General features: G+C 35.0%; 1 protein-coding gene and 2 long non-coding RNA genes across 4 annotated transcripts in view; 2 read left to right on the top strand and 1 right to left on the bottom strand.

The window, feature by feature from the left end:
* Positions 1 to 19,173, top strand: part of LOC309481010 — a 60,482-nt gene that overhangs the window by 30,741 nt on the left and 10,568 nt on the right. The window lies entirely within an intron of this gene.
* Positions 1 to 19,173, bottom strand: part of LOC309480846 (interferon-induced very large GTPase 1-like) — a 33,171-nt gene that overhangs the window by 13,479 nt on the left and 519 nt on the right. The gene's annotated exons all lie outside the window — the stretch shown is intronic.
* Positions 3,074 to 18,623, top strand: LOC309481041. The gene is made up of 3 exons (XR_014199867.1): positions 3,074 to 3,139; positions 8,159 to 8,260; positions 17,972 to 18,623. It is a non-coding gene; the product is annotated as an uncharacterized lncRNA (long non-coding RNA).

The following is a 19,173-nucleotide window of genomic DNA, read 5'->3' as shown; positions in this document are numbered from 1 at the left end:
TAAACTTTATCATCACATATTATATTGTTATATTATAATGCTATCATATTTTGTGCAGGCATTAGCTTACTTCATTGTCACTGCTGAATACCTATAGTGGTATTCCACAATGTTTCTCACTGACACACCCCTAACTCTTCAAGATCGGGGTTAAAGAAAATCCTGAGCTTCAAACTCATATTCTCATCATTGTGTTGGCGTTCAACTTGTAAATACGATCTTTATGACATGACTTGAATGCACCAATAGCTCTAGCTTAATTAGGGACAATCCATACAAACACTCTTTGCTAAAATACATTACAGACTGTCACCGTGAGAAGTTATTCGTCCTGTATCAACGCTAAAGGCCTAACCACTGCAGTCAACACCTTGGAGTATCCATGCTGTTAAATAAAAGTCTGTAGACAAGGGTTAGGGTTAGAGTTAGGGTTAACCTTAACCCTTAATTTCTAACCCAGACCCGGTTTCACAGAGTTTAGATTAAGCCAGGATTAGGCCTTAGTGCATTTAATTAGCTTTTAAAAATGTGCCTAAAAAAAAAAAAAAAAAAAACCATTACTGGTGTGCATCTTGAGACAAAACAATGGCACTGACATATTTTAAGATATGTCAGTACAAGTTGCTTTCAAGTAAAACAGCTCAAACGTGCATTTTAGTCTGGGACTACAGGCTTAAACCTTGCCTGTGAAACCCGGGGTATATGTTGCAACTTGTGTAGAATTATGCCAATGTTAGCAAAGTGTTGCGTTGGACAGAGGATTAACCCTAAAACAACAGGTTGTGTAACAGTGCCACACAGGGTGAAAAGCAAGTTGACATTATTAGGCATAAGAGTGTTTCTAAAGGAAAGGTCAATATTTTGTTAAAGTGCAAAAGGATCATTATGGGTCACATGAATGTAACTCTAATGTCACCATGACACCAATCCATTAGTTTTTCATCTAAGAAGGTATACAGAATTGTATATGAATAGCCTACATATGCAATGTTCGCTCTGTTTAATATATAATATGTTTGCTCTTTTAAATTGCTGTTTGGCAGAGCAGTGGTAAATATATGTTGTTATATATGGTATATATTATTTATGTTATTTATTATTATTATTTATATGTTATTGTAAGTTAATTTTTTTTTTTATCATGCACTGCAATGAAGACACCATTTAACCAATTGATTAAATATAACAGCCAGCTTACAAATACAACTAAATAAATAGCACATGTAAATTTTTTTCATATTCTTTCTTTTAAAACATGTCATCTTTCCCTGTTATTGCAATGTTACCACATTATTGGCTGTCTCTTCGAGTTGTTTTGAGCATGATTGGTTATTCAGACTGTCATCCAGGAATCTGGCCAATGACAGCTATGCGCGCCTTTTACTGGTCAAGTTTGAATATTCGTCTGTTGGTGTGAGTGTCGTGAGTGTGTGTGTGTGTGTGTGTGTGTGTGTGTGTGTGTGTGTGTGCGCGCGCTGCTGCTCGGGATCTTCAGTACTAGCCTCCTTCGGTTCTGTGGCTTTTACATTGTTTAAAACATGGATTATTTTGCATCGTACTGTTACATTTTTATTTTGAGCGAGTTGCGGGATGTAAATGGTCAACGAATTTTAACAACGTACGTGTAACGGACATATTGCAATCTGCGGAAGGTAAATAACTTTATTTTATATAAAAATACATTCAGCTACATCAAAATATAGTGTGTTAAATTGAGAATCTAATGTTAAATGCAATTAGAGCAATATCGATATTATGTCAATGTTTCAGGCTGTGTAAATATTGTCAGCTAACTTAGTTTTTGATAAAAAATTAAATAAAACTCAGTATAGGAGCTTTACAATGAGTGAACTGAGAACATTGTGTCTTTATACAGAGAGGAACTCGAACCACATGCAAACGTTAGGCTTTTGAATATTGTTGATCGCGGGATATCGGCCTACCGATCCGTCAAATGTTTTTGAGCTGGTGAGTAAAATTTCGCAAGCTTTTGCAAATGTCTCTTTTAGTAAGTAAATACAAATAGCTAATAATATTGCTGTATGTCTGTTTCCCTCATTATCCAGGAATTTTGGGAATAAATATTATCCAGCCACACGATCTTCAGTTGGTGAGTATTGTCATAGTAAAATACCATAGACTGTAGTAAAATACACGTGAAATAGAGGCAGAACATGTAAACTCTGCTCAAAGGCACACTGGTCCAAACCCTCCAGACAATATTTTACCTGTCTTCTTGATATGAGTTTACGGGCCTAGCTGACCCAAACATAAATGTCCTTTCAAAATGAAATTATTTTCAAACCTGTATGACTTACTTCTGCGAAACACAAGAATGTTGGGAATAAAACAACACTGGAACCCATAACATTGGAACCCATTTTATGGAAAAAAACAAAACAGTGAAGGCATTTCTCAAGATATAAGGTTACAAAATAAATTCATACAGTTTTGGAACAACATGGAGTAAATAACGAGAGAACTTTTTTGTATGAGCTGTTCTTTTTAGGACATGTTCCCAGGGTCCTTTGCTAAATTAACCATGGTTTTTATTATAGTAAAAGTGTAGAAACTATGTTTTTATGGTGGATTGATTACAATAATTTATTACAATTTAGTTAGTGTAGCAAAACCATGGTTAAAGGGATAGTTCACCCAAAAATCATTTACTCACCCTCAGGTTGTTTCAAACCTGTAAGAATTTCTTTTTTCTGCTGAACGCAAAAGAAGATATTTTGAAAAATGTCTGTAACCAAACAGTTGATGGACCCCATTGACTTCCATAGTATTTTTTTTTTTCCTACTATGGAAGTCATCAACTGTTTGGTTACAGACATTTTTCAAAATATCTTCTTTTGTGTTCAGCAGAAAAAAGAAATTCTTACAGGTTTGAAACAACTTGAGGGTGAGTAAATGATGACAGAATTTTCATTTCTGGGTGAACTATCCCTTTAATGTTAGTAAGGGTTCTCCAGATTTATATAACACTTAAGTAACACATAAAAAATGGTCCTATATCACCCAGATCAATAGTCTGTTAACACACATTAACCCACTTTTTAAATTTTCTTAAGATCAAGCATTGGAACAATGTTTACGGAGCAGAACAGGCACCAACAGAGAAACAAGTCCATCACTAGTAAGTATCCACTGCAGTTTATAAAACCGTAGTCAATTTTAAAGGCACAATGCACTCCAAAATAAAAAATGATCTCTTTTTTTCTCTCTCGTGCCATCCCAGATGTATATCTGACTTTCTTTCCACAGAGATTTTTAGAAAAATTATCATTAAAGAGAAATGTGGGAGGAGCTTGAATTTATTGCCTAGCCCTGTTTGTTTGAACCGCGAGAGCCGTCAAAGCTTACGCTACTCCTACGTCGTACATTGACAAGAGTTACTCTTTGGGCGTAATTTGAATTGCATATGGCTGTCTGCCGGAAGCTAGTTATTTAAGTTGATAAAGTTATACGGTAAGGCTGGGGAAATTAACGCGTTAATCTTTGCGATTAATTTGAGATGCTTAACGCGTAAAAAAAAAAACCGCAATTAACGCAGCACTTTTTTTGCCTCGTTTTAATGACTTCCTGTTGCGGAAAAATATGCCGTCCCGCCCCGCCGTGTTCGGCGATCAGGTTTCATTCTCGCGCAGCTTTCATGAGCGGGTCTTTTCTGCGTCGCGCTCTCCATTCCGTGTGTGTGTGTGTGTGTGTCGACGCACTGACACACACACAACATTGAGCAAACATTGAGCTCTTTGCTCAATGTTCTGCTCCGTGTTTGCGCTGCGCGTTCTTCTCTGTCGTTAACGGCCCAAACGCTCCAATCATGTACCGATCATGCACTGGAAAAGCAAAGTCAAATGATGTGAAATTTCTCAGTAGTAGACTTCTGTGAAATAGCCCTACTGAGCTGGTATAGTCATGCTGGCAACAATGGTCAAATTACCTGCTCTGATCACATGCTCTTGTAATAATAGCTTTGTAGGACTATGTTTTATTTTGATAATTAGTAAAAAAAATAAATTAAAAAAAATTAAATTGATTATGTTGATTGATTATTGAAAAATAATAATATATTGATATTGTCACGAAACTGCTCCGAGACTCAAAGAGGAGATCCAAATGCAGCTTTATTAAGGGGCAATCCAGACACGTAATCCAATAAACAGGCAAAGGGTCAAAACACAGGTAGACAGTCCAAACAAACAAAACAAAACAAAAATAAGACAGGCAGGGGTCAGAGGCAAGAGAGTAATCCAAGGAACAGGCAAGAAATCCGAAAACCAATAAACAAGAAAACGCTCAGAGTTGCAGTGTGACACTAAACAAAACTTCGCAATGATTGAATGAATGAACAAGGAATAAATAGGCTGAAACTAACAAGGTGATGAGATACAGGTGAATGAGATACAGGTGAATACAATCAGTGATGATGAGTCCGGGCAGTGAGTTATGGGAAATGTAGTCTGAGTGAACAAGATAGTCTGGTGTGGAGTGCCCTCTGGCAGCTCTCATGGGCACTCCAGCTTGTGATCGTTACATAGCCCCCCCTTTAAGGAGCGGATTCCAGACGCTCAGAAAAACAGTTCAGGAGGGTGGTGGAGCAGAGGAGGACCCGGGGGCGGGATGGAGGGCCAGGCCCGTGAAGTGGAAGAGGACCTGGAGACTGCGGCAAGATGGGAGGCCAGGGCAGATCAGGCTGTGCAGGCGACCAGGGCGGATCAGGCTGTGCAGGCGACCAGGGCGGATCAGGCTGTGCAGGCGACCAGGGCGGATCAGGCTGTGCAGGCGACCAGGGCGGAGACGACCCTTCAGGCGGCCAGGGCGGAGACGACGGTTCAGGAGGCCAGGGAGGAGATGACCCTTCAGGCGGCCAGGGAGGAGACGACCCTTCAGGCGGCCATGGCACAGGAACAGACACCGGCTCAGGAACAGACAACGGCTCAGGAACAGGGACAGACACAGGCTCAGGGACAGACACCGGCTCAGGGAAAGGAACAGACACCGGCTCAGGGAAAGGAACAGACACCGGCTCAGGGAAAGGAACAGACACCGGCTCAGGGAAAGGGACAGGAACAGACACCGTGTCGGCGACCATCTCTGCTGAGGACTCAGGCGACGTGGCGGCGGTCATTTCGTCTGGAGACACTGGCTCGGCGGCGGCCATCTTGTCCGAAGACACTGGCTCGGCGGGGACCATATTGTCCTGAGACACTGGCTCGGCGACGGCCATCTTGTCCGGAGACACTGGCTCGGCGGCGGCCATCTTGTACGGAGACACTGGCTCGGCGGCGGCCATCTTGTACGGAGACACTGGCTCGGCGGCGGCCATCTTGTACGGAGACACTGGCTCGGCGGCGGCCATCTTGTACGGAGACACAGGCGTGGAGTCGGCCATCTTGTCCGAAGACACAGGCGTGGAGTCGGCCATCCTGTCCGAAGACACAGGCGCAGAAAGAGGAAGAGGAACAGATTCAGGCTCAGTATCAGGATCAGATTCAGGCTCAGGAACAGATTCAGTCTCGGCGGGACGAGACTCTTGACGGGCGGACGTGACGTGAGGCTCAGTCTCTGGATCGGCAGAAGTGACGTGAAGCTCAGTCTCTGGATCTGCAGAAGTGACGTGAAGCTCAGTCTCTGGATCGGCAGAAGTGACGTGAAGCTCAGTCTCTGGATCGGCAGAAGTGACGTGAACAGTCTCTGGATCAGGATCAGCGCGCTCTGAGCTTGACGGGACCAGCGGCGGCGAGGGCTTTGAGCTGGGTAGGACCAGCGGCGAAGAGGGCTCTGAGCTGGACTGGACCAGCGATGAAGAGGGCTCTGAACTTGACGGAACCAGCAGTGAAGGCTCTGTGCTGGACGGGACCAGCAGTGAAGAGGGCTCTGAGCTGGACGGAACCAGCGATGAAGAGGGCTCTGTGCTAGACGGGACCAGCAGTGAAGAGGGCTCTGTGCTAGACGGGACCAGCAGTGAAGAGGGCTCTGTGCTGGACGAGACCAGCGGTGAAGGCTCTAGCTTGGCGGGCATGCCGCCTGCTGTCTCAGGGGCGGCGGGCATGACGCATACTGCCTTGGCTTCGGCAGATTTGGCGTGAAGTGCGGGCTCGGCTGGACTGGCGTGAAGTGCAGGCTCGGCTGGACTGGCGTGAAGTGCAGACGGTGACATGGCGTGCCACGGAAGGAAGCTCTCCAGACATCTGGAGAGTGCCTCTCTCCAATCCAGACCAGAGAGATCGGGGAGCTCCCTCGGGTCGACCTCCTTAGCCCCCAGCCGGTAACACAACTTAATTGCCTCATCGCCCAGAGAGCAAGAGGCAGCGAGAGGAACAAACCCCCAGGTGTACTGGAACAGATCGAGGCTATCCAGGGCCAAGGCCGCGATCTGTCCAGCGAACTCCCGGCTCATGCTGGGAAGATCAGGCAAGATCCGTACTGCTGGATTCCTGGAGGTCATAGCTGCTGGATCTGGGTGTGGCGAAGTTTTCTGTCACGAAACTGCTCCGAGACTCAAAGAGGAGATCCAAATGCAGCTTTATTAAGGGGCAATCCAGACACGTAATCCAATAAACAGGCAAAGGGTCAAAACACAGGTAGACAGTCCAAACAAACAAAACAAAACAAAACAAAAATAAGACAGGCAGGGGTCAGAGGCAAGAGAGTAATCCAAGGAACAGGCAAGAAATCCGAAAACCAATAAACAAGAAAACCAGGAAAACGCTCAGAGTTGCAGTGTGACACTAAACAAAACTTCGCAATGATTGAATGAATGAACAAGGAATAAATAGGCTGAAACTAACAAGGTGATGAGATACAGGTGAATGAGATACAGGTGAATACAATCAGTGATGATGAGTCCGGGCAGTGAGTTATGGGAAATGTAGTCTGAGTGAACAAGATAGTCTGGTGTGGAGTGCCCTCTGGCGGCTCTCATGGGCACTCCAGCTTGTGATCGTTACAGATATATTGATGTTTAATATTATTTTAATACATTTTTTCTACATTATTTCTGTTCCTTTTTTCCTGTGTTGTTTAATTAGGTTATTCTAAGTTTAAAGGTGCTCTAAGCGATCCCGGGAGACGTTACTTCTTGTTGACATTCGAATTGTTGTCAAACAAAACGGAGGCTAGCTAGACCCTCCCTCCTCCTCATCCCGTCTCCTCCCTCCTCCCCTGTGAATTTGCTTGACCATTTACAATAGAGATTGATCGCTAGCTGAAACATATATGTTGTATTCACCAAAGTTAACGCTGACTGCATAGTTCTAGCTAATTACATCCTTGTGTTGGTTTAGCGAACATGAACGTCAGTTTAGAAAGAAAAATGGATTTACCTGTTCTGCAAAAACAGAGCAACTATGTCGGATTGGAAGCCCTTCTGCCGGCGGAGTTCTCGCCACCTTTCGAAGGTTTTTCCGATGTAAATTCGGGACTTCGTGCGTTCTTTATCCTTGTCCCTCTTCTTTGCAATTTGTTCATCGGAACGTCGTCTCTTTGGTCGTGTGTCGGCCATAATTCAAACTTCCCTCTTCATGCTTCTCTGTTCTCTCTCCTCCACACCCCCTTCACGTGCACGCGCACTAACCCCCCAAACCCCACCCTCCAATACTTCTTGTCGGTGATTGGCTGGAGCACTGTTTGTTGTGTTTCGTGGTGTGGGTGAGCCCAGTTTGTTTTTGTTGCCGTTTGTGGAGCCTGTGGTGTCTAGAGAGGCCGCGTTTTTTTACAGTGTGTTCAGGGGACAGGCAGCTAGCGGATAGTGAGGAGATGTTTGCTGTATGTGACAAAAAATGTTTTGGCCTAAAAAACGCGTCGCATCACTTACAGCACCTTTAAATATTGATGATTACAAGCTTGGGGGAAATGCAATTAATTGCAATTAATTACAGCAAATTGTGCAAGTAATTAGTTGCTTTTTTTTTATCGATTCCCAGCCCTAAAATATGGATATGTTTCTTACACGAACGCATCACTTCGCTTCACCTTTCGCCTTTATTAACCTGCCAGAGCCGTATGGAGTGCTTTTATCATGAATGGATGCATTTTTATGGACTTATAAAAAAAATCCCACAGGGAGCTACAGAATAAGAAATCTTTGAAGTTCACTTTTTTACTGTCTGTTTCCATCAGTAAAATTACAGTTTTTTTTTTTTTTTTTCAGAATTGTGAGGCAGGAACACACAATTGCAAGAAAATATCAGAATTGTGAGCTGGCTTTTTTACTCCCCTCAGAATTCACCCTTCGAGGGAGTTTGATTGACAGGTATTTATTTTTTACATTTCTATTTTACAAAAAATTCTTTTTTTACAAAAATTACACAAATTAAACGTTGAGACTTTGTTTCATATCAAAAGTAACCTGCTCTGTCTTGTCTCGGCGTTTAGACGTTTCAGCGTTTTTTCTTTGATCCGCAATGTATCTTTCATTGCGTGACAACATAATGTGTGGCGTGAGAGCGCCATGGCTTGTTGGACATAGCAACAGTAACTAAAGGGGGCGGGTCTTTGCAAATTGCATTAACCATGGCTGCCTGTTAATTATCACTGGACTACTTCGCTCTCGCATCTCCCAAAAGTTTTTATTTTTTATTATTTTTTATTCCATTTTAATTGTTTAATTAAATTGCTATAACCAATTATTTTAAATGTAATGATTTAAGCAAAACTTTCTTCAAAGGTTAAACCAAACTTTTATTTTGACGGATTGCCGTGTAGACCTTTGAGTCTCTCTGTGTTTTATGATATGATGATAGTTTTTCTCAAATGAAGCTAAAATGCTGCTTCAGTGTGTGTGTGGTAAATGAAACAGCGCGTCTGTGCCATTCATTCACAGAGACACACAGAACATGCACGATTCCTATTTAAATGGTCTTTATGCAGTTTAATATTGACAGACACTGGTCTATATCACGATTTTATTTAAGTTTACTGACCTACTTTTCATCTAAAGGTGTAACTAAGTAACCACCGGAAGTGCGAGTACACTGCTTGGCGATTTTGAACGTTCCAAAACCAGGAAATGAGATAAGGGCCTATTGGACTTGATAACTTGCAATTGTAACTTTATATCTCACAATTCTGAGAAAAGAAAGCCAGAATTGCTTTTTTTTTCTCAGGTTTTACTAATTTATCCTGTGATTCTGACTTTCAAACAGCCAATTGCGAGTTTATATCTCGCACTTCTGAGAAAAAAAAGTTTGAATTGTGAGTCGCAATTACCTTTTTTAAAAATGTTATTCCATGGCGGAAACAAGCTTTCATATGCACAGACAATAGGTCACATTTAACGTGCAGATTGTGCGCACACAGAAACCTACTGGAGCACAGAAAGTTAGTGTCAACACTGTCCTGTGATTTCTCAATAAGAAACGGCGTAGAAACAGAAGTTATAGCATATATTTCTTTCTGCTTTTGAAGTAACTAAAACTTACAGCAAAGAGACGATACACAGGTATGATTAAATCACACTAGAAATTGTTCTATCGCCAATGCATTCAAATGCAGTGCTACTTTATCTGTATTTCTGATTTAAAACAAGCAGAAATCTGTAAGAAATGTAACAATCCATAGACAATATAACTGATGAAAATGAGCTGTTACATCAGAGCAAAAGCATTGTGGGCAGTGCTGTGACATGCTGCAGCTGTGCTCAAGGCGACCTGAGTTCAAGGTTCACACTTCTCAAGCCAAGTTTGTAGTTTGTTCACATAGTTTAGCCTCTAGTTGTGTTATTAACATGTATATATAATGGATTAAGTATATGTTTTAAATTACAGAAACAAAATAGATACTCATAAGGTATTATATTTATACTTTTAAATAAATTAATCTTTACATAATTTCTGATTAATAATTAGGCTGGCTAATTTTGAAAGTTTTCAAAGTCAATATTGCTTGTGATCTTAATATGTAATTAAGTTGGCTTGAGAAAGCCAACTTACTGAAATCCTATTTAAACTTATTAAGTTGGCTTGAGAAAGCCAACTTACTGAAATCCTATTTAAACTTATTATTAAGTTGGCTTGAGAAAGCCAACTTACTGAAATCCTATTTAAACTTCTTCTTCTTCTTCTTCTTCTTCTTCTTCTTCTTATTCTTCTGACCCAAACATTTTCAACTCTAACTCCTCCTAGACCGTTCAAGCTACATACTCCAAACTCGGGTCAGACCTTCATACTGTTCTGACTTGGTGTGCTATATCTTTTCAGACTGGTTTGAGTTATGGTTTTCTTAAAAATTAATATTAAAAATCATAAAAATCCCATAGACTTTCATTGACCAAAAGTCCATGTCTGTTTGAACTATGTTTAATGTAAACTGCTAGAAGCCATTGATACTCAATTAAGCTTTAAGCTATTTCTGTCTAACTAATAACTTATCTATCTATCTATCTATCTATCTATCTATCTTCAAACCTTTTCTATCTATCTATCTATCTATCTATCTATCTATCTATCTTCAAACCTTTTCTATCTATCTATCTATCTTCAAACCTTTTCTATCTATCTATCTATCTATCTATCTATCTATCTATCTATCTACAAACCTTATCTATCTATCTATCTATCTATCTATCTATCTATCTATCTATCTATCTATCTACAAACCGTATCTATCTATCTATCTATCTATCTATCTATCTATCTACAAACCTTATCTATCTATCTATCTATCTATCATCTATCTATCTATCTATCTATCTACAAACCTTATCTATCTATCTATCTATCTATCTATCTATCTATCTACAAACCTTATCTATCTATCTATCTATCTATCTATCTTCAAACCTTTTCTATCTATCTATCTATCTATCTATCTATCTATCTTCAAACCTTATCTATCTATCTATCTATCTATCTATCTATCTATCTATCTATCTATCTATCTATCTTCAAACCTTATCTATCCATCTATCTATCTATCTATCTATCTATCTATCTATCTATCTTCAAACCTTATCCATCCATCTATCTATCTATCTATCTATCTATCTATCTATCTATCTATCTATCTTCAAACCTTATCCATCTATCTATCTATCTATCTATCTATCTATCTATCTATCTATCTGTCTATCTATCTATCTATCTATCTATCTATATATCTATCTATCTATCTATCTATCTTCAAACCATATCTATCTATCTATCTATCTATCATCTATCTATCTATCTATCTTCAAACCATATCTATCTATCTATCTATCTATCTTCAAACGTTTTCTATCTATCTATCTATCTATCTATCTATCTAACTTATCAATCTGTCTTTCTTTCTAACTAATCTATCTATCTTTCTAACTAACTTATCGATCTATCTTTCTTTCTTTCTTTCTTACTAATCTATCTATCTTTCTAACTAACTTATCTATCTTTCTTTCTTTCTAACTAATCTATCTTTCTAACTAACCTATCTTTCTTTCTTTCTTTCTTTCTTACTAATCTTTCTATCTTTCTAACTAACTTATCTATCTTTCTTTCATTCTAACTAATCTATCTTTCTAACTAACTTATATTTCTTTCTAACTAATCTATATATCTTTCTAACTAACTTATCTATCTTTTTTCTTTCTTTCATACTAATCTATCTATCTTTCTAACTAACATATCTATTTTTCTTTCTTACTAATCTATCTATCTTTCTAACTAACTTATCTATCTTTCTTTCTTACTAATCCATCTTTCTTTCTTTTTAACTAATCTTTCTATCTTTCTAACTAATCTATCTATCTTTCTAACTAACGTATCTTTCTTTCTTAACTAATCTATCTTTTTAACTAACTTATCTATCTTTCTTACTAATCTATCTATCTTTCTAACTAACTTATCTATCTTTCTTTCTAACTAATATATCTATCTTTCTAACTAAGTAATCTCTTTCTTTCGTTCTTTCTTTCTTTCTAACTAATCTATCTATCTTTCTAACTAACTTATCTATCTTTCTTTCGTTCTTTCTTTCTTTCTAACTAATCTATCTATCTTTCTAACTAACTTATCTATCTTTCTTTCTAACTAATCTGTCTATCTTTCTAACTAACTAAGTAATCTATCTTTCTTTATTTCTTACTAATCTATCTCTTTCAAACTAATCTATCTCTTTCTTTCTAACTAATCAGTCTTTCCCTCTTTCTTTCTTTCTTTCTTTCTTTCTTTCTTTCTAACTAATCTTTCTTTCTAACTAATCTTTCTTTCTTTCTAACTAATCCTTCTTTCTTTCTTTCTAACTAATCTTTCTTTCTTTCTTTCTTTCTTTCTTACTAATCTTTCTTTCTAACTAATCTTTCTTTCTTTCTAACTAATCCTTCTTTCTTTCTTTCTAACTAATCTTTCTTTCTTTCTTTCTTTCTTTCTAACTAATCTTTCTTTCTAACTAATACTTTCTAACGAATCAATTTAACTAATCTATCTATCTTTTTAACTAACTTATCTATCTTTCTTTCTTACTAATCTATCTATCTTTCTAACTAACTTATCTATCTTTGTTTCTTACTAATCTATCTATCTTTCTAACTAATTTATCTATCTTTATTTATTTCTTACTAATCTATCTATCTTTCTAACTAACTAAATAATCTATCTTTCTATCTTTCTTTCTTTCTAACTAATTTATCGATCTTTCTTCCTTTCTAACTAATATATCTATCTTTCTAACTAACTTATCTATCTTTCTTTCTTTCTAACTAATCTATCTATCTTTCTAACTAACTAATCTATCTTTCTTTATTTCTAACTAATCTATCTATCTTTCTAACTAATCTATCTCTCTTTCTTTCTAACTAATCAATCTTTCTCTCTTACTTACTTTCTTTCTTTCTTTCTTTCTAACTATTCTTTCTTTCTAACTAATTAATCTTTTTTCTTTCTTTCTTTCTTTCTTTCTTTCTAACTAATTAATCTTTTTTTTTTCTTTCTTTCTTTCTTTCTTTCTTTCTTTCTTTCTTTCTTTCTTTCTTTCTTTCTTTCTTTCTAACTAATCTTCTTTCTTTCTCTCTTTCTTTCTTTCTAACTAATCTTCTTTCTTTCTTTCTTTCTTTCTTTCTTTCTAACTAATCTTTTCTTTCTTTCTTTTTCTTTCTTTCTTTCTTTCTTTCTTTCTTTCAACTAATTAATCTTTGTTCTTTCTTTCTTTCTTTCTTTCTTTCTCTTTCTTTCTTTGTTTCTAACTAATTAATCTTTTTTCTTTCTTTCTTTCTTTCTTTCTTTCTAACTAATCTTTTCTTTCTTTCTTTCTTTCTTTCTTTCTTTCTCTTTCTTTCTTTCTTTCTAACTAATTAATCTTTTTTCTTTCTTTCTTTCTTTCTTTCTTTCTTTCTTTCTAACTAATCTTTCTTTTTTCTTTTTCTTTCTTTCAAACTAATCTTTCTTTTTTCTTTTTCTTTCTTTCTAACTAATCTTTCTTTTCTTTCTTTCTTTCTTTCTTTCTTTCTAACTAATCTTTCTTTCTTTCTAACTAATCCTTTCTTTCTTTCTAACTAATCTTTCTTTCTTTCTTTCTTTCTTTCTAACTAATCTTTCTTTCTAACTAATACTTTCTAACGAATCAATTTAACTAATCTATCTATCTTTTTAACTAACTTATCTATCTTTGTTTCTTACTAATCTATCTATCTTTCTAACTAACTTATCTATCTTTGTTTCTTACTAATCTATCTATCTTTCTAACTAATTTATCTATCTTTACTTATTTCTTACTAATCTATCTATCTTTCTAACTAACTAAATAATCTATCTTTCTTTCTTTCTTTCTAACTAACTTATCGATCTTTCTTCCTTTCTAACTAATATATCTATCTTTCTAACTAACTTATCTATCTTTCTTTCTTTCTAACTAATCTATCTATCTTTCTAACTAACTAATCTATCTTTCTTTATTTCTAACTAATCTATCTATCTTTCTAACTAATCTATCTCTCTATCTTTCTAACTAATCAATCTTTCTCTCTTACTTTCTTTTTTTCTTTCTTTCTTTCTTTCTAACTATTCTTTCTTTCTAACTAATTAATCTTTTTTCTTTCTTTCTTTCTTTCTTTCTTTCTTTCTTTCTTTCTTTCTTTCTTTCTAACTAATTAATCTTTTTTTCTTTCTTTCTTTCTTTCTTTCTTTCTTTCTTTCTTTCTAACTAATCTTTTTTCTTTCTCTCTTTCTTTCTTTCTAACTAATCTTATTTCTTTCTTTCTTTCTTTCTAACTAATCTTTTCTTTCTTTCTTTCTTTCTTTCTTTCTTTCTCTTTCTAACTAATTAATCTTTGTTCTTTCTTTCTTTCTTTCTTTCTTTCTTTCTTTCTTTCTTTCTTTCTTTCTTTCTTTCTTTCTTAACTAGCCCATATTTCTTTCTTTTTAACTAGTCTTTCTTTCTACCAAGCCCATATTTCCTTCCTTCCTTCCTTCCAACTAATCAGTCTTTCTTTCTTTCTTTTTTTTCTTTTTTTCTTTCTTACTTTCTTTTTTTTTTTTTTTTTTTTTTTTTTTCTTTCTTCCTTTCTTCCCACTTTCTTTCTTTCTTTCTTTCTTTCAACTAATCCACCTTTCTTTCTTTCTTTCTTTCTTTCTTTCTAACTAATCCACCTTTCTTTCTTTCTTTCTCTCTTTCTAACTAATCCACCATCCTTTCTTTTTTCTTTCTTTCTTTCTTTCTTTCTTTCTTTCTTTCTTTCTTTCTTACTAAACTAGCCCATATTTCTTTCTTTCTTTTTAACTAGTCTTTCTTTCTACCAAGCCCATATTTCTTTCTTTCTTTCCTTCCTTCCTTCCTTCCTTCCTTCCTTCCTTCCTTTCTTCCTTCCAACTAATCAGTCTTTCTTTCTTTTTTCTTTCTAACTAATCCACCATTCTTTCTTTCTTTCTTTCTTTCTTTCTTTCTTTCTTTCTTTCTTTCTTTCTAACTAGCCCATATTTCTTTCTTTTTAACTAGTCTTTCTTTCTACCAAGCCCATATTTCCTTCCATCCTTCCTTCCTTCCTTCCTTCCTTCCTTCCAACTAATCAGTCTGTCTTTCTTTCTTTCTTTCTTTTTTCTTTCTTTCTTTCTTTCTTTCTTTCTTTCTTTCTTTCTTTCTTTCTTTTTTCTTTTTTTTCTTTCTTTTTTCTTTCTTTCTTTCTTTCTTTCTTTCTTTTTTTCTTTTTTCTTTCTTTCTTTCTTTCTTTCTTTCTTTCTTTCAACTAATCCACCTTTCTTTTTTCTTTCTTTCTTTCTTTTTTTCTTTCTTTTTTCTTTCTTTCTTTCTTTCTTTCTTTCTTTCATTCTTTCTTTCAACTAATCCACCTTTCTTTTTTCTTTCTTTCTTTCTTTCTTTCTTTCTTTCTTTCTTTCTTGCTTTCTTTCTTTCTTTCAACTAATCCACCTTTCTTTCTTTCTTTCTTTCTTTCTTTCTAACTAATCCACCTTTCTTTCTTTCTTTCTCTCTTTCTAACTAATCCACCATCCTTTCTTTTTTCTTTCTTTCTTTCTTTCTTTCTTTCTTTCTTTCTTTCTTTCTTTCTTTCTTTCTTACTAAACTAGCCCATATTTCTTTCTTTCTTTTTAACTAGTCTTTCTTTCTACCAAGCCCATATTTCTTTCTTTCTTTCCTTCCTTCCTTCCTTCCTTCCTTCCTTCCTTCCTTCCTTTCTTCCTTCCAACTAATCAGTCTTTCTTTCTTTTTTCTTTCTAACTAATCCACCATTCTTTCTTTCTTTCTTTCTTTCTTTCTTTCTTTCTTTCTTTCTTTCTTTCTTTCTTTCTTTCTAACTAGCCCATATTTCTTTCTTTTTAACTAGTCTTTCTTTCTACCAAGCCCATATTTCCTTCCATCCTTCCTTCCTTCCTTCCTTCCTTCCTTCCAACTAATCAGTCTGTCTTTCTTTCTTTCTTTTTTTTTTCTTTCTTTCTTTCTTTCTTTCTTTCTTTCTTTCTTTTTTCTTTTTTTTCTTTCTTTTTTCTTTCTTTCTTTCTTTCTTTCTTTCTTTTTTTCTTTTTTCTTTCTTTCTTTCTTTCTTTCTTTCTTTCTTTCTTTCAACTAATCCACCTTTCTTTTTTCTTTCTTTCTTTCTTTTTTTCTTTCTTTTTTCTTTCTTTTTTCTTTCTTTCTTTCTTTCTTTCTTTCTTTCATTCTTTCTTTCAACTAATCCACCTTTCTTTTTTCTTTCTTTCTTTCTTTCTTTCTTTCTTTCTTTCTTTCTTTCTTTCTTTCTTGCTTTCTTTCTTTCTTTCTTTCTAATCCACAATTCTTTCTTTCGTTCATTCTTTCTAATCCACAATTCTATATTTCTTTCTTTCTTTCTTTCTTTCTTTCTTTCTTTCTAACTAATCTTTCTTTCTTTCTTTCTAACTATTCCACCATTCTTTCTTTCTTCCTTTCAACTAATCAGTCTTTCTTTCTTTCTTTCTTTTTCTTTCTAATCCACAATTCTTTCTTTCTTTCTTTCTTTCTTTCTTTCTTTATTTCTTTCTTTCTTTCTTTATTTCTTTCTTTCTTTCTTTCTGTCTTTCCTTCTCTTTATAAGCCACAAATCTTTCTTTCTTTCTAATCCACAATTCTTTCTTTCTTTCTAACTAATCTTTCTTTCTTTCTAACTAATCTTTCTTTCTATATTTCTTTCTTTCTTTCTTTCTTTCTTTCTTACTAATCTTCTTACTAAACTAGCCCATATTTCTTTCTTTCTTTTTAACTAGTCTTTCTTTCTACCAAGCCCATATTTCTTTCTTTCTTTCTTTCTTTCTTTCCTTCCTTCCTTCCTTCCTTCCTTCCTTCCTTCCTTCCAACTAATCAGTCTTTCTTTCTTTTTTTCTTTCTAACTAATCCACCATTCTTTCTTTCTTTCTTTCTTTCTTTCTTTCTTTCTTTCTTTCTTTCTTTCTTTCTAACTAGCCCATATTTCTTTCTTTTTAACTAGTCTTTCTTTCTACCATAGGGGTGGTAGTGGCGCAGTGGATAAGACACATGCCTTTGGTGTGAGAGACCCGGGTTCGAATCCACTGTGAGACACCAATGTGTCCCTGAGCAAGACACTTAACCCCTAGTTGCTCCAGAGGCGTGCGACCTCTGACATATATAGCAATTGTAAGTCGCTTTGGATTAAAAGCGTCAGCTAAATGAATAAATGTAAATGTAAATGTACCAAGCCCATATTTCCTTCCTTCCTTCCTTCCTTCCAACTAATCAGTCTGTCTGTCTTTCTTTCTTTCTTTCTTTCTTTTTTTCTTTCTTTCTTTCTTTCTTTCTTTCTTTTTTCTTTTTTCTTTCTTTCTTTTTTCTTTCTTTCTTTTTTTCTTTCTTTTTTCTTTCTTTCTTTCTTTCTTTCTTTCTTTCTTTCTTTCTTTCTTTCTTTCTTTCAACTAATCCACCTTTCTTTTTTCTTTCTTTCTTTCTTTCTTTCTTTCTTTCTTTCTTTCTAATCCACAATTCTTTCTTTCGTTCATTCTTTCTAATCCACAATTCTATATTTCTTTCTTTCTTTCTTTCTTTCTAACTAATCTTTCTTTCTTTCTAACTATTCCACCATTCTTTCTTTCTTCCTTTCAACTAATCAGTCTTTCTTTCTTTCTTTCTTTTTCTTTCTAATCCACAATTCTTTCTTTCTTTCTTTCTTTCTTTCTTTCTTTCTTTCTTTCTCTTTATAAGCCACAATTCTTTCTTTCTTTCTAATCCACAATTCTTTCTTTCTTTCTTTCTTTCTTTCTTTCTTTCTTTCTTTCTTTCTTTCTTTTTTTTGCTTTCTTGCTTTCTAACTAATCTGTCTTTCTTTTTAACTAATCTTTCTTTTAATCTATCTTTCTAACTAATCTATCTTTTTCTTTCTAACTAATATTTTTTCTTTCTTTCTAACTAATTTATCAATCAAAATTTAAACTACTTTAAACTTCAAACTACTTTTAACTTTTTCAAACTCTCTGGTCCGGCTTTCTCAAGCCAACTTAAAGTTTGTCTCAAACTTTTTTTGTAGTATGTATTTGTATTCTTTCTGTTTACACTGTTGCATGATCTTCTTTTATAGGCTATGAGGAAAAACTCTACCATGCACACAGAGAAAGGAGCTCAATTCTGCTAACTGGGATAGCAGCTGAAAAACAAGAAGAGAAGAACAGTAGAACACCTATTAATGCAGATGACTCTATTATTTTTCTGCAAGAACCAAGACAAGCAAAGACTGATGATGAGCGCTCTGAGCAAACAGCAGTCAAGACGTGTGATTGCACATTGGACTTTACTGAGTTCTTCATGTAATGTTGGGCATCTACTGTACGCATAACTTCTAATAATTTATGTGGATGCCATTAATAAACCTGTTAGATTTTTATGTTTTATTTTTGAGATTAATAAAATTGTATGTTTTAACAATGTTATAGCTAAGCATTTTTTATGTTTAAGAGAACATTTTGGGAACAAAAATAAAACTTCCCACTAAAAACTTTATAAGAATGTTAAGTAGTATTTTTAAGAGTATTTTTAGAGAATGTTATCCTAACTTTTAGAAGAACATTCTAAGAATAAAAATAAAACTTCCTGCTAAAAACTTTATAAGAATGTAAAGGGATAATGTTCTAAAAATGTTATGATTAAACCTTTATAGAAGGTCATCACAAAACATTTTTAGAGTGTTCTTAGAGAATGTTATCCTACCTTTTAGGAGAACATTCTGGGAACTTAAATAATACTTCCAGCTAAAAATGTTATAAGAACATTAGGAATAATTTTTCAACAATGTTATCATTAAACATTTTTAGCGTGTTCTTAGAGAATGTTATCCCACCTTTTAGGAGAACATTCTGGGAACTTTAATGAAACTACTCAATGAAAATGTTATAAGAACATTAGGGAATAATGTTCCAACAATGTTATCATTAAACATTTTTAGAATGTTTTTAGAGAATGTTTTCCTACCTTTCAGGAGAACATTCTGGGAACTTAAATAAAACTACCCGCTAAAAATGTTATAAGAACATTAGGGAATAATGTTCCAACAATGTTATCATTAAACATTTTTAGAATGTTTTTAGAGAATGTTTTCCTACCTTTTAGGAGAACATTCTGGGAACTTAAATAAAACTACCCGCTAAAAAATGTTATAAGAACATTAGGGAATAATGTTCCAACAATGTTATCATTAAACATTTTTTGAATGTTTTTAGAGAATGTTTTCCTACCTTTTAGGAGAACATTCTGGGAACTAAAATAAAACTACCCGCTAAAAATGTT

Source organism: Leuciscus leuciscus (genome assembly GCF_965113295.1).
Source record: "Leuciscus leuciscus genome assembly, chromosome: 18".
Lineage (NCBI taxonomy): Eukaryota > Metazoa > Chordata > Actinopteri > Cypriniformes > Leuciscidae > Leuciscus > Leuciscus leuciscus.
The sequence above is the reverse complement of the archived record's forward strand: the minus strand, read 5'-3'. Positions and strand labels throughout refer to the sequence as shown.